Here is a 16,231-nt window from a genome sequence, read left to right as displayed (position 1 = left end):
TCCTCTCCTAGTTTAGACCAAATGGGGATTTGGTTCTGAGTCAAATGATGTAATTCAGTTCCAAATGTTGTAGTTTCTTAGTTCTGTCGCCAACCCTTTTATGTCTCATTACTATGTCTAAGCCATAGCATATCACTGGTCTCTAATTAATACTGGCAGAAGCCTTTCAGAGGGCCACGGGGCACACAGGTACAACTGGGCCCAATTGTGGGGGTTGAGGCCTTTTACTCCTAATGTCCTGGCACCTGCCCTACTATGGATACCGAACAATTGGACCAAGTAACCCTTCTGCACTTGACTCCAAGGATAGTGTGGTCCAAGCAGTCCAACACTATGGGGGTCATTCCAACCCTGGCGGTCGGTGTTAAAGCGGCGGCCAACCCGCCAACAGGCAGGCGGTGCAAAAAATGGAATTCTGACCCTGGCGGGAACTGCCAACACAGACCGCCACTTTAACACTCCGACCGCCACGGCGGGACAAACAAACAGCGCAGCGGTCACCGCCAACAGACAGGCGGCAGCAAATGTACCGCCCACCCTATCACAACTCACCAATCCGCCACATTTTCCGGGGCGGGAGCCCCGCCGATAAAAACACGGCGGAAACAGACTACGAACGGGAAAACGCTCACCTCTACACACTCCACGAGGAATCTGGACAGCATGGAACCAGAACTACACATCCTACCAGCAATTGTCTACCTGCTCCTCTACCAGGAGCACGAACGCCGGCGCAGAAGACAACGGTGAGTACTGCACCTACGACACAGGGGAGGAGAAAAGAATACGGGCACACACATACGCGACACCCCCCCCCACCCAACTACCTACACACCAATGCAGAGCAACAACTCAGAGTGACACCCCCCAGACTCCCCGGAAGAAAGCAAAGACAAAATAATATGTTATTGGAATTCAAATATATTGTAAGGCTAAGTAAATAAGTAAGTCGAACATCCCATAACTATATACACATATGTAAATTGTCCCGTCAAAATTGGCTTTCTGTCATTGTACGTGGGCCAATGGTCCTCAACACATGGGCAAAGCCCACACATGAGACCCGAATCCATTGGAGAGAACACTGCAGGGGCATCAGATAGGAAAACTACAGGCACCTCAGGGGGAAGGGAAGGGGGGGCACTTCAGCCACATGAGTCCACGACGCCAGATCCACGAGGGGCCTCCATGGCCACTGTTCAATCCTGGGGAGTGCAAAGCCACAGTCTCTCAAGTCCCTACAGTGGGTGGCTTGCCCACTGTGCCATCCTGGGGAGTGCAAAGCCACAGTCTCACAAGTTCCTACAGTGGGTGGCTTGCCCACTGTGCCATCCTGGGGAGTGCAAAGCCACAGTCTCACAAGTTCCTACAGTGGGTGGTTTGCCCACTGTGCCATCCTGGGGAGTGCAAAGCCACAGTCTCGCAAGTCCCTACAGTGGATGACTTGCCCACTGTGCCATCCTGGGGAGTGCAAAGCCACAGTCTCACAAGCCCCTACAGTGGGTGGCTTGCCCACTGTGCCATCCTGGGGAGTGCAAAGGCACAGTCTCAAAAGTTCCTACAGTGGGTGGCTTGCCCACTGTGCCATCCTGGGGAGTGCAAAGCCACAGTCTCACAAGTTCCTACAGTGGGTGGTTTGCCCACTGTGCCATCCTGGGGAGTGCAAAGCCACAGTCTCACAAGTCCTTTAAGTGGGTGGTTTGCCCACTGTGCCATCCTGGGGAGTGCAAAGCCACAGTCTCACAAGTGGATGACAGACTCCAGCGGTACTGGAGGAGTCTTGGTGCCCAGAGTGTATCGTGCAGCCCTGTCCGACACGGATCCGGGCCTGCCCCTTCTGCCAATGTGTCAGCGGTGCTTGAGTTGAAGGGCCCAGCGGAGCGGTGCTTGAGAGGAAGGGCCCAGCGGAGCGGTGCTTGAGAGGAAGGGCACAGCGGAGCGGTGCTTGAGTTGAATGGCCCAGCGGAGCGGTGCTTGAGAGGAAGGGCCCAGCGGAGCGGTGCAGAGACGGCAGGGCCCAGCGGAGCGGTGCTTGAGAGGAAAGGCCCAGCGGAGCGGTGCTTGAGTTGAAGGGCCCAGCGGAGCGGTGCTTGAGAGGAAGGGCCCAGCGGAGCGGTGCAGAGACGGCGGTGCCCTGTTCAGCGGTGCTTGTCTTGAAGGGCCCTGTTCAGCGGTGCTTGAGACAGCGGGCCCTGTTCAGCGGTGCTTGTCTTGAAGGGCCCTGTTCAGCGGTTCTTGAGAGGGCGGGCCCTGTTCAGCGGTGCTTGTCTTGAAGGGCCCTGTTCAGCGGTTCTTGAGACGGCGGGGCCCTGTTCAGCGGTGCTTGTCTTGAAGGGCCCTGTTCAGCGGTTCTTCACATGTGTCTCCAGGGCACCAGTTCTGGCCAATATATGGTGTTCACTCGGCATCCGACTTCTCGCTTGCGGGGCCCTCCTGTGCTGGTGTCCCGTGCCCGTGGGTGTCCTCCTTCACCCCTGGAATGGGTCTGGTGGTGCCCTCCTGAGCAGCTCGCCTGCTGCCATCCTTGCCTGATCCTCTGTGCCCCTTGCCTCCCTTTGGAGATGTGCCAGGTGGCACCCCACTTCCTGACGGTGCCAGGGTGGTGCCTGTGGAGGCTGCCGTCTCTGTCCTTTCGCGCCGGCCCTTGCCTTTTTTGGATTTCTTCCCAGGGGGTGGGCTGGCTGTCCCTTTGCTGCTGGCCGATGTAGCTGCCCTCGAAGGTGGTGGACTATGGTCCTTGTAGGTCCAGGGCTTGTGCTGGCTGAGGTGCTGATTGGACTTTTACGAGATGGAGGGGTTGGGTCAGGTGATGGAAAGAGGTTAAGTTTGGAGAGGAAAAACTTTTTAGGAGCAATGGGAAGGGTAGGTGCAGTGGGTATGGGAGTGGAGGAAGAGGATGTGGTTGTAGGAGAGTCAAGTGTGCTGTCGTTGGGTGCAGGTGCTTGTGACGGAGGCTGTCGTGAGGTGGATGGCTGTTGGGTGGGTGGCTGCCTGCGTTTGTGTGGTTTGGAAGAGGGGGTGACAGACACACTGGGAGAGGACACAGGGGACGTGTAAATGGCAGTGGGGGTGGTGACTGCACATGTGCGGAGTGTTCTGGTGGGTGTGCTGGTGATGGACGTAGTGGCTGATGAAGTGGTGCATGCAAGTGTGAGTGGAGACGTCACAGGGAGGGAGGAGGGAGACGAGGAGGAGGGGGACACAGAGGAGGCAGTGGCTGTTGGTATGTCTGCATGTGGATGTTGCTTGTGTGAATGCTTGTGGGATGTGTGGTGCTTATGTTTGGATGAGGTGACCTTGGGTGTTGAGGTGTGTGCAGGCTGGTCTGTAGGTGTGTCTGGGATAGGGAGAGGGACAGGGGAGTGGGACTGGGTGGAGGGAGTTGGAGGAGGGAGGCAGGAGACAGGGACAATGGCTGCCGTCAGTGCTGAGGCCAGAGCGTTGAACGATCGCTGATGGGCAGCCTGACCCGAATGAATGCCCTTCAGGTATGCATTGCTCTGATGCACCTCCCTTTCCACCCCCTGGATGGCATTCAAAAGGGTAGACTGCCCAACAATGAGCGTCCGGAGGAGGTCAATGACCTCCTCACTGAGGGCAGCAGGGGTAACTGGGGCAGGGCCTGAGGTGCCTGGGGCGAAGGAGATGCCCGCCTTGGTGTGCGAGCGGGCACGGGGCGAACGCTGAGGGGCTGCTTGGAGGGCAGAGCTGGTGCGCTGGGTGGCGGCTGTACCTGTTGTTGCGGTGGGCACGGATGTTGCCGCCACCATAAGGGAGCTCCCTTCCGAGGACGTGTCGGTGTCGATGTCTCCACGTGTCCCCGTTGTGAAGCCCCCCTCGCCCTCCGTCTCACTGGTGAAATCAGAGTCCGTTGCATGGCGCTCCGGGGCCATGTGAGATGCAGCTCCCTCGTGCTCCAATGCCACTTCTCCTCCGCCAGATGATGCTAATGCACACATGAACAGGAAGAGCAGACAAAAAAAGGGGGGGGAGAAATAAAGACATGTTGAGTGCATGCATTGGCAACACAGTTGGCGGAGAGGACAGACACAGAGGCCCCCTGCACTACGCCGCGCACTTGGGGTACACTACTCAATCAGTGAGACTTGGCCTACAAGCCAATGGACGACATCTGCACACATAGGTGACACAAGGCCATGGATAGCTGTACTTGGCACCCTACAGAGGTGGAGAGCGGGGGCACAGGGCCATGCCTTACCGAGGGGACTAGCCTACAGAAATCGCCCTGGCCTAGGGATACCCACATCCCTCCTCCCCCACCCAGACACCTCCACTGCGCGCTAAGATAGCAGAATGTGCTTGTACTCACCCCCTTGTGTCTGCTGTGATGTCCTCACGCGCCCATCCAAATCTGGGTAGGCCACCGCCAGGATCCGAGACATCAGGGGGGTCAATAGACGAGTGGCACCCCTCCTACGTTGGGAGGCCATCCCCAGCAGAGCCTCAGTGGTCTTTCTGCTCCCGCAGCGGACGTCCTCCCACCTCTTGCGGCAGTGGGTGCCCCGTCTGTTGTGGACCCCCAGGGTCCGGACGTCCTTGGTGATGGCACGCCAAATGTCGACTTTCTGATGGGCGCTGACCTATGTGACACGTACAGGGAGAGAAAACAAAAAATCAAAATTTTCTGCATGCTCGATGTGAGTGTCCCCCCATCCCCACCCTTGCCATGTGGCACATGCTCTCATCTGTCGTTTGATGCATGCCTCATACGCTCCCCTCCGCACCTTCATTCATTTACCCCACTCAACCCAGGCATTGCCCACAAAGCATGGTCCCAGTGTACTAACCTGTTGGTCTGGAGGACCGTAGAGTAGCGCATACTGGGGGAGGACCCCATCCACGAGTTTCTCCAATTCTTCAGAAGTGAAGGCAGGGGCCCTTTCCCCAGTCGCAGTAGCCATTGTCTCTTCCAGACCGAGGTCACAGCAGCACTTGCAGTATAGGTCCTCTCCTGTGGATGATCAGGTCTCAAGTGATTAAGCTGAGAGAAAATGGCGGTCACGCCCGCGGCGGTGTGTACTGCGACCGCCGGCGCACTTCGTCATTGGCTCGTGAAACCCATAGGGTTCTATGTTAACCAATGCGGCTTTGCGCCGCGGTCTTCGACCGCCTACCGCCACGGTGTGCCACGCCAGCGCATTGACCTCACATCCCATTGTCACACTTCACAGGTCAGGCAGCTGCCATTTCAAGGGCCCACATGGCTTAATTTCTACTGCGTCACACAGGCCTAGGCCTTGCATTGCCACTCATACAAGCCATTCAATGCATAGCGAATCGTGTACTGTGCAAGCTGTGGGAACGTACCTGTGGTTTGCTTGACTCTGTGCTCCATGTTGTCCTTCCTAGGCACCGTCCGCTGGGACTTGCGAGGAGATGGAGGAATGTTCCCGTGTACAGACCGCTGGTGGACCTGTCGACAATGGAAGAAAGACATGTCATACTGACATACAGACTTGACCGAGCCACTATACAGGAACTGTGTGCCCAGCTGGAGCCAGACCTGATGTCACCTATTCGCCAACCCACAGGGATTCCCCCTCTGGTGCAGGTTCTGTCAGTACTCCATTTTTTGGCAAGTGGATCATTCCAAACAACAGTGGCCATTTCGTCAGGGATGTCTCAGCCTATGTTTTCTAAGGTTTTGTCCAGAGTGTTGTCTGCCCTGATGAAATACATGCGGAGCTACATCATTTTCCCTGAGGTGGGCGATTTGGCTACAGTGAAGGGTGATTTCTATGCCCTTGGACATATTCCCAACATCATTGGTGCCATTGATAGGACCCATGTGGCTTTGGTTCCCCCCAGTGAAAGTGAACAGGTGTACAGGAACAGAAAACGTTATCATTCTATGAATGTCCAGGTGGTCTGTTTGGCTGACCAGTACATCTCCCATGTAAATGCCAAGTTCCCTGGGTCAGGGCATGACGCGTACATCATGCGAAATAGCAGCATCCCTTAAGTGATGGAACAGCTACAGAGACACTGTGTGTGGCTAATTGGTGACTCTGGTTACCCCAACCTGTCGTGGCTACTGAACCCAGTGAGGAATCCCCGGACCAGGGCAGAGGAACAGTACAATGAGGCCCATGGGCGGACTAGGAGGGTGATCGAGCGGACCTTCAGCCTCCTGAAGGCCAGGTTTAGGTGCATGCATATGACAGGTGGATCCTTAATGTACTCACCGAAGAAGGTGTGCCAGATCATCGTGGCCTGCTGTATGCTTCACAACCTGGCTTTGCAACGCCAGGTGCCTTTCCTGCAGGAGGATGGTCCAGAGGGTGGTGTTGTGGCAGCTGTGGAGCCTGTGGAGAGTGAAGAGGAGGAAGACGACGGGGACGACACAGACAACAGGGACACAGTGATACAACAGTATTTTCAATAACACACAGGTACGAATCAACACCGCCATTTTACATGTACTTACAGTCTCCTGCCTCTCTACTGTCTGAGTTTCCCCTCAGTTTATGTTAACTGAGTTGTGACTTTCCCTTCCGTTTTCAGAGATGTGGGCCCCACTGCATGACCTCTGCTTTGTTTGCCCATGGACTACAGCTGTGTGACAGTGGTATGTTGTCATCACAATGTAACTGATCATTTTGGCACCGTTATGTCTAATACATTTGTTCAATATACAAGCAGACTCCAGATAATTTTAGTGCAATAAGTGATTTTATTTAAGTGCTAAATTTAGGGACATGCTTGAAAATCGGTGATGGGTGATGGTGGAGTAATGTCCATGGCAGAGTCCAGCTTTTCAGTATCACAGGTGCATTGTCCATATGCCTGTGGAAGGATGGAGCAGGGGCAGTTCAAGGTTGGACAGGGTGACAATGTGGGACAGTGGGATGACATCAGGGGGTATCCTTTGCTGGCGGGGGTCTTGGCATCCTACTCTGTCTTCTTCCTAGATCTCAGGTACCGCTTGCGGGGTGGTTCTTCTTCTGCAGGAGGTGGGGTTCTGGCGGCCTGTTGTTGTGTGGGGGCCTCCTGTCCACTAGCGCCGGCGGAGGTGGTAGGCTGTTCCTGGTCCATGCTAGTGACAGGGGCCCTTTGTGGTGCCACATGGTCCCGCAATGTGGTGACAATCTGGGTAAGAGCCACGACGATGGTCCCCATTGCGGAACTAATGGCTCGGAGTTCTTCCCTGAACCCCACGTACTGTTCCTCCTGCAGTACCTGGATCTCCTGGAACCTGGCCAGTACCGTAGCCATCGTCTCCTGGGAGCGGTGGTATGCTCCCATGATGGAGGAGAGGGCCTCGTGGAGAGTGGGTTCCCTGGGCCTGTCCCCCCCCTGTCGCACAGCAGCCCTCCCAGTTCCCCTGTTTCCCTGGGCCTCTGTCCCCTGGACCGTGTGCCCACTACCACTGCCCCCAGGTCCCTGATGTTGTTGGGGTGGTGGGTCAACCTGGGTGCCCTGTAGTGGTGGACACACCGCTGATTGACGTGTCCTGGAGACAGAGGCATGGGCCCGCTGGGTGGGAGCTGTGCTGGTGTTCCCAGAGGGGGGTAGGTCTGCTGTGGCCTGTGGCTGTGTGAGGGGAACCGACTGTCCCGAGGTCCCCGATGGGCCGGGCTGGTCATCTGGGTCCAGGGAGACAGAGCTGCTGTCATCACTGGGGGCCTCTTCTGGGGGTGGGATGGACATTTCTGGACCCTCCTGGGCGGTGTGGTGGCGGTCGGGTCCTGCAGGGGTATAAGAGTATGGTTATTGCTTCTGTGTGTGCCATAGTGTGCAATGGGTGGGTGGCCGTGGACCCCAGTGCTGGCATTCCCTTGTGGGGGCTGTTTTGACGGTGGCTTGTGGGGAAGATGGGTATGTGCAGTGGGCATGCTTTGGTGATGGGTGTCCATGCTTTGTGGACGCATGCAGCGCTGGGTGTTGGGATGGGTGGGTTGTGATGGTGAGCCATTTGCAAGGAGTTGGTGTGATGGGGGTGGGGGTATGATTTGGCATGCAGGTGGGGTGGGGGGAATGAAGTAGTGAAGATTTGACTTACCAGAGTCCATTTCTCCAGCTACTCCTGCGAGGCCCTCAGGATGCAGGATGTGCAAGACTTGCTCCTCCCATGCTGTAAATTCTGGGGGAGTAGATGGGGGTCCGCCGCCAGTCTTCTGCACTGCAATGTTGTGCCTTGATACCATGGAACGCACCTTCCCCGTAGGTCGTTCCACCACTTCCTGATGTCGTCCCGATTTTGTGGATGCTGTCCCACAGCGTTGACCCTGTCCACTATTGTTTGCCATAGCTCCATCTTCCTGGCAATGGTGGTGTGCTGCACCTGTGTCCCGAAGAGCTGGGGCTCTACCCGAACTATTTCCTCCACCATGACCCTGAGTTCTGCGTCAGAAAACCTGGGGTGTCTTTGGGGTGCCATGGGGTGGTGTGGATGAGGTGAGGGGTGGTGTATGTGTTGTAGAGTGTGGTGAGTGTGGTGGTGTATGGTGTTTTGTGCGTGGATATTGTGTGGGTGATGTTGTGATTTGCCTCTGTGTGATGGTGTACTCTATTCTGTGCTGTCTCTCTCTGGCCTTCAGTCGCAATTGTGGTCGTAAGGGTTTGTGGGTGATGTGGGTGTGTGTTTTATATTGTAATGGGTGTGTGGGAGTGGTGTGTGTATGTGTCTCAGGTGTGTGTATTTTGAATTGTCCAATGTGGCTGTGTTTTGTAAAGGTGTGTGTATTTTGAGCGCGGCGGTGTGTACCGCCAATGGAATACCGCGGTTGAAAGACCGCTGCGGGGATTTGTGGGTCGGAATAGCATGGGCGTATTTCTGTTGGCGTGACGGTGGAGGTTTGGTCATCGCCAGTTTTTCGCTGGCCGTTGGTGTGGCGGACTTTTGTTGTTGTCGGTTTTTTGGCAGTTTGCCAGTTGCGGGTCAGAATGACCGTCGCGGTTTACCGCGGCGGTGTTATGGCGGTCTTCTGACCGGCGGTAAGCGCCTTTTACCGCCGAGGTCAGAATGACCCCCTATGTCTTGGGGGAGGTGGATATAGGATAGTGAACACTCAATCAATCATCCAGTCCAGGAGGGGTCCAGGAGGTTATGGTCTTCTAGGTCTGGGTGAGTTGCTGGTTGATCCCTTTTTCGAGTGTTGAAGCCTCCTTTTCTATCTGCCCTCAAGAAAAAACCAGAGACCAGCCAGCCTTAAGGTACAAGCAGAAATATTTAATAATACGTGCACGGAGACTGTGGCTTGAAAGGCCAAGGCCAAGCAGTCTGAATTGCGGAACTCCAATACAATCTTTTACGCATGAAAACCACAAAAGGGTGAAAATACATCATCCAATCAGAACAACTGAAAGATAATTTCTTCATCAAGTACATGGCATGATGTTGATCAGGAGATGCATGGTATTACACATATATTAGGCATCTATCCAATCACAGTAGAATAACATTTTATGGTGGCAGCGTTATACAATATGACCACAAGCGTGACCTTCACATTTCGCAGATGTTTGGGACTACAGCGTGACCATACCAGCTTCCTCATAACCTCTCCTCAGACCTATGTGGACATCGAGATGTCTGTCTGTTGCTGGGCGAATGAAGCAATGCATGTCACATGAGCTGTCTCTTTTAGGCAAGCCTTGCATTACAAGCTGCCTGTCAGGGTTAATGTACTAAAGGTCATTCAACCTTCTGCATATGTTTTTCAGGCCTGTACATCATTGAGTATCACAGGATGAGGTCAGGCCTGGGGGATAATAAAATGGATTCCTTAGCCAGTTTCCACACAAGAACTTTTGCTGGATAGGGGACCCGAGAGATGGGCCGGTAGTTCTTCAATTTGGCTAGGTTGATGGATGTTTTTTTTCAGAAGGAGCCTCACTTCAGTGTGTTTCCAGTCCTCGGGGAAGGAGGCTGTGGTGATGTCTTCAGGACCTTACTGAACTTGTTGCCGATTGTCTTGCTTCTGAGGGTGAAGACATAGTGGGGGCAAGGGTCTGTGGGTGCTCCCGAGTGGACAGAGTTCATGATGGAGATAGTGTCCTGCATGGTAAGGAGTTTCCAGTTGTAAGGTTTTTGGGTTTGTGCTCGCGGGTGTGAGCTGGTTGATGCTGTCTGTGGCGGAGGGTCGGCATTTCAAGTTTCCACAGATGGCCGAGATCTTGTTGTGGAAGAAGTCTGCAAGGTTGTCGCACAGTTCTTGGGAGAGAGTGATGTAATTTTCGGTGGCTGTGGGATTGGTAAACTCCTTCATGATGGTGAAGAGTTCTTTGCTATGGTTTGCCCTTGCTTTGATACTGTCTGCTAGTGCATTGCGAATGGTCCTGAAGGTGGTATGGTATTCTGTTTTTCTGCTGATGCACCACTTACTTTTGAGTTGTCAGCGGTTGCATTTGGTGGAGTGCAGTTCCTCAGTGAACTAGCTTGCTCATTTGCTTTGTTCTTTGACCTTGGCTGTCTTGGCGGAGGTGAGGGTGACAGTGCATTCTGTGATCCACTGGGAGAAGCTCTTTGTGCTTGTTCAAGATCGTGTATAGAGTCTGGGAGGTGGGAGCAGAGAATGTCACTCCACTGGTCTTTTTCCAGTCTCTTCACGTGGATCTGGGAGGCCCGGTGCCGTGGTAGGTGTGTCCTGAGATGGTGGAGTGTACGATGTGGTGGTCGGACCAGCTGAGTGGTGTGGGTGAGGATAGGGTTGAGAGTGTGCCCTGTGATCTGGTTATGGTCAGTGCCCAGCTGCTTGAGGGCAAAGCTGCTCATGCTTTCCAGGAGGTTGTGGAGTTGGTGTCGCTGGGGTTGTTGAGGTGGAAGTGGAGGGCTCCTGGGAATATGTAGTGCGTGGTGTTGATTGCGTGTGGGGCCATGAGTTCTGGGATGGCATTGAGAACCTGTGTCGTCCTGGTGGTCTGTAGGCAAGGGTGCCTCTGATGGTGCTTTTTCCATCTGTGTGGAGTTGGATGTTGAAGTGTTCCATTACCGGTGTCGAGTCATCAGGGCATGTTGTGCAGCAAATGGAACCACTGTAGATGATGGTGATTCCGCCTCCATGCTTGAAGGTTCAGTCCTGTTGTGTTATCTCGTAACCTTCGGGGATGGTGGTGGCAATATCTGGTGCAGAGCCAGGGTTTAGCCACGTTTCTGTGAGGAAGATGATGTACATGTGGGGTATTTACCAAGAGAATGTACATTGAGTAGGATGTACTGGAGTTGTGTCTTGGTCAAAGTGGTGGGTGCTGCCTCGTTTGAGGTTTTGCTGGTGTCGTTGGTTGTTTCAGTGCTGTAGGTGAGGCAGCAGTGTTGGCAGGAGAATAGTACTCTGTTGGTACGTGGGGATGTGTGGTAGCAGTGGTTGTTGGTGTGTTCAGCTAGGCAGGAGGCAGGAAACTGGGTGGCAGGCAGGATCAACAATGGGGAAAAAAAGAATAGACAATGAAAAAACAAGACAAAAAGCAGAAGAAAGCACTCTGAAAAATGGGGGAGAGAAGGAGAAAGCAGTAAAACGAAGCAGAAAGCAGGAGAGCGCGATGCAGCAGCACGGGAGAGCTGGGTCTGGGACCTACTCAATGGGTTTGTGCTGTGGCCTCCATTAAGTAGGTCCTGGGAGCAGGGTGGGCCGCTGGGAGGCAGCAGGCAGGGCTAGGAGGGAGGAGGGAAAACGGGCAGCAGATGGGAGTGGCAATGGGGAAAAAAGGATAAACTGAAAAATTAAGGCAAAAAGCAGGAGAAAACACTTAGAAAAATGGGGAAGAGGAGGAGAAAGCAGTAAAAATGAGGCAAAAAGCAGGAGAAAGCACTCATTAAAATGGGGGAGTGGAGGAGAAACCCATAAAAATGAGCCAAAAAGCAGGAGAAAGCACTCAGAAATGGGGGAGATGAAGAGAAAACAGTCAAAACAAGGCAAAAAGGAGAAAGCACTTAGGAAAACGAGGGGAAAGTGAGGAGAAAGCAGTAAAATGAGGCAGAAAGCAGGGGAGACCAATGAAGCAGCATGGGAGAGGTGGGTCTGTGCCTTGCTCACAGGCTTACAATTCAGCCTTACAACTCAAGCTTACTACACATGCTTACAAATCAAAATGCGCGTAGCAGCAGCAATAAATAATTGTCCAGCCAAATTCTCACTTTTATGAAAAAAGAGAAGTATTTTATTTCTAATACTATCGACACAAAAGAAAAATACAACACCCACAAACAATTACACAGTTCCTCCCTGAGGTCGAGACTCCAGTGTTTCTTTGGAGGTTCCCTGTCCCACTCATTCCTTGTGTTTAGTGATTGTGGTTATGCTGCGTCCCCTGCGGCCCCTCCCGCCTCCCCTCTCCTTCTCACTGTTTCCTTTGCCTGTTTTTTTCCTGCCGCTGCGTCCCCTGCGGCCCCTCCCGCCTCCCCTCTCCTTCACACCGTTTCCTTTGCCTGTTTTTTCCTGCCGCTGCGTCCCCTGCGTCCCCTCCCACCTCCCCCCTCCTTCTCACCGTTTCCTTTGCCTGTTTTTTGCCCGCCGCTGCGTCACCTGCAGCCCCTCCCGCCTCCCCCCTCCTTCTCACTGTTTCCTTTGCCTGGTTTTTCCCGCTGCTGCATCCCCTGCGGCCCCACCCCCCAGCCCTCTCATTCGTCAGGCCCTCCCGCCTCCCAGCTGCCACTCCCAGCTGCCACTCCCACCCTCCCCTCCTTTTATGGCAGCCGCGGCACGGCCGCGCTGCTGGCATGGCGAAGGCGCGCCAAAGGCAAGCCCGTCTGCACCCGTCCGCGCCTGGACCGCGTCCAGCACCAGAACCCCTGGCCCCAGCAACAGCCACCCCGTCAGCATTCGCTATAACGCCGACACCCTCCGCGCACTCAACACCAGCCGAGACACCACCTGTTTCCAGGCCTCTCCAAAGAGCACGCACGGACCCTTCTCCTGCCACAACTGCTGCTTCACCTGCAACAGAGCCCACAAACCTCCTAGGATCAAGACCAACCACCTCCGTTGCATACTCCTCAACACCTGCTCAGCACGCAAGCACGCCATCGAAGTCTGTGACCTGCTGGACTCCACCTCCCCGGACGTGGCCTTTCTAACTGAAACTTGGTGGAACGACTCCTCAGCACCCGACATCGCCATAGCCATCCTAAACGGATACAAAGTCACTCGCCGAGACCGCACCAACAGAACCGAGGAGGCATAGCCATCGTCCACAAAGCCACCCTTGAAGTCAAAACCACCCTGGACGACTCCTTCAGCGCAGCCGAACTCCTTCACTTCCAAGTCCGCACCGACCCCAACACCACGCTCAGAGGAACACTCACCTATAGACCCCCAGGACCCAGGGCACCTTTCAGCAACGCCATTGCCGACCTGGCCAGCACCCATGCACTCGCCTCCACGGACTACATCTTCCTCGGGGACCTGAACTTTCACCTCGAAAACAACAATGACACCAACTCCACCACCCTGACCGAAAACCTCGCCAACCTCGGCTTCACACAGCTCGTCAACACACCCACCCACACAGCCGGTCACACCCTCGACCCCATCTTTTCCACAAGCAACCACGTCACCTTCAACCATACCACCGAACTCTACTGGACCGACCACCACTGCATCCACTTCACCTTCAAGAAGCAAACAGAACACCACCTCACCGAACAACCACCCCGCCGACGATGGGGCAAAGTCACCGAACTTCAACTAACCAACGCCCTAGCCCAGAAACCGCCCGTCAACCCCACCGACCCTGACATCGCCGCACACAACCTCAAGCTATGGATCAACGACTGCGCCGACCGCCTTGCTCCACTCAGAAAACCCTCCAACAACCACATCAACAAAAAAGCCACCTGGTTCACTGACGACCTCCAAGCCTCCAAACGCCACTGCCGAAAACTCAAGCAAATATGGCTACTCGAACACACTCCAGACAACCACATGGCACTCAAGGATGCCAGACGCGAACACCACCAACTCATCAGGCTAGCAAAAAGATCCTCCTTCAAAACCCGCCTAGAAAACAACGCCCACGACTGCAAAGAACTTTTCAGCATCGTAAAAGAACTCTCCAACCCAAACGCCTCCGTCAACGACATCACCCCCTCCAAAGAACTATGCGACGCCCTAGCAACCGCCTTCCACCGAAAAATAACGGACATCCATGACAGCTTCAACTCCACTCACACTCCGGATGCTCCTACCCCACCCACCACGAACTCCACCCGCTCCAGCCGATTGACCTCCTGGACCAGCATCAGCGACGACGAAACCCGCAAGACCATGAACTCCATCCACTCCGGATCACCATCAGACCCCTGCCCACACCACATCTTTAACAAAGCAGACACAGCCATCGCACCACACCTACGGAAAGCCATCAACATCTCCTTCGAAACTGCAAGATTCCCGGAAAGCTGGAAACACGCCAAAATCAATACCCTTCTCAAGAAACCAAAGGCGGACCCCGCTGGGTCCCCCACCGACACCCACCGACAGCGCACAAAACCTCGGCTTCACCCTCAACTCCTCACTCTCCATGTCAAAGCAGGTCAGCGCCATCTCCTCCTCGTGCTACAACACCCTCCGCATGCTTCGCAGAGTTTACAAATGGATCCCAACAGAAACAAGAAAAACAGTAACCCAGGCCCTCGTCAGCAGCAGACTCGACTACGGCAACGCCCTCTACACCGGTATCCCATCCAAACTCCTCCAACGCATCCAAAACGCCTCCGCCAGACTCATCCTCAACATCCCTCTCCACTGCCACATCACCCCCCACCTAAGAGACCTTCACTGGCTCCTCGTCAACAAGAGGATCACCTTCAAGCTCCTCACCCACGCACACAAGGCACTCCACAACACCGGACCAACATACCTGAACAACAGACTCAGCTTCTACACCCCCACCCAGCATCTCCACTCCGCAAACCTCGACCACGCCTCCATCCCCCGCATCCGGCGCAAATCTTCCGTCGGAAGATCATTCTCGTACCTCGCCGCCAAGACCTGGAATCCCCTCCCGTCGGATCTACGACAGACCCAGGACCTTTTTTCCTTCAGAAAACTCCTCAAGACATGGCTCTTCGAGCAGTAGCAGCACCCTCCTCCCCCCAGCGCCTTGAAACCCTCAAGGGTATGTAGCATGCTTTACAAATTGATTGATTGATTGATTGCATTCACTATTGGTGTACCCCACTAGTAGTCCGAGTCTCAAGAGTCCATTATGGCTCCACCACTTACCGGGGGAGACTGGTTTTGGGGCTGTCAACCCTGGGGGAAAATGCTGCTAAATTAGTGTGGTGGCACTGGAACTCTACTGTGAAGTGTGCCGGATTCCTGAGTGCGCCCTGTTCATGAGTGTTAGACTTTTCATCCTTGGCGTGGTCTCCCTTAACTTTTTGCCTCTGTTTGCCAGGTTGTTGATGTGTGCTGGACTCTGATTTTACAGTTTTTGTTACTCTGGGCACTTTACCACTGCTAACCAGTGCTAAAGTGCAAGTGCGCCTTTACAAAATGTGTATGTAATTGGTTTATCCATGATTGCCATGTTTGATTTACTAGTAAGTCCCTAGTAAAGTGGACTAGAGGTGCCAGGGCCTGTAAATCAAATGCTACTAGTGGGCCTGCAGCACTGGTTGTGCCACCCACATAAGTAGCTCTGTAATCATGTCTCAGACCTGCCACTGCAGTGTCTGTATGTGCAGTTTTAATTGGAAATTCGACTTGCGAGTGTACCCACTTGCCAGGCCGAAACCTTCCCTTTTCTTACATGTAAGGCACCCCTAAGGTAGGCCCTAGGTAGCCCCAAGGGCAGGGTGCAGTGTATGGTTGAGGTAGGACATATAGTAATGTGTTTTAGATGTCCTGACAGTGAAATATTGCTAAATTCGTTTTTCACTGTTGCAAGGCCTGTCCCTCTCATAGGTTATCATGGGGGGCTTTCTTTAAATCTGATTAAAGTGTAGATTCCCTTTGGGAGCGGATGGACATGTGGAGTTTGGGGTCTCTGAGCTCACAATTTAAAAATACATCTTTTAGTAAAATTGATTTTAAGATTGTGTGTTTGAAAATGCCACTTTTAGAAAGTGAGCATTTTCTGGCTTATACCATTTCTGTGACTCTGCCTGTTTGTGGATTCCCTGTCTGGGTCAGTTTGACATTTGGACTGGTTGCACCTCACACCAGACAGTGACACAAAGGGAGCAGGGTTGTAGCCTTATCCTGATGAGCCATCTGTGCTAGGAGGGAGGGGAGGAGTGGTCACACCTGAAAGGGCTGTGCCTGCC

Source organism: Pleurodeles waltl, chromosome 1_1 (genome assembly GCF_031143425.1).
Source record: "Pleurodeles waltl isolate 20211129_DDA chromosome 1_1, aPleWal1.hap1.20221129, whole genome shotgun sequence".
Taxonomy (NCBI): domain Eukaryota; kingdom Metazoa; phylum Chordata; class Amphibia; order Caudata; family Salamandridae; genus Pleurodeles; species Pleurodeles waltl.
The sequence above is the reverse complement of the archived record's forward strand: the minus strand, read 5'-3'. Positions refer to the sequence as shown.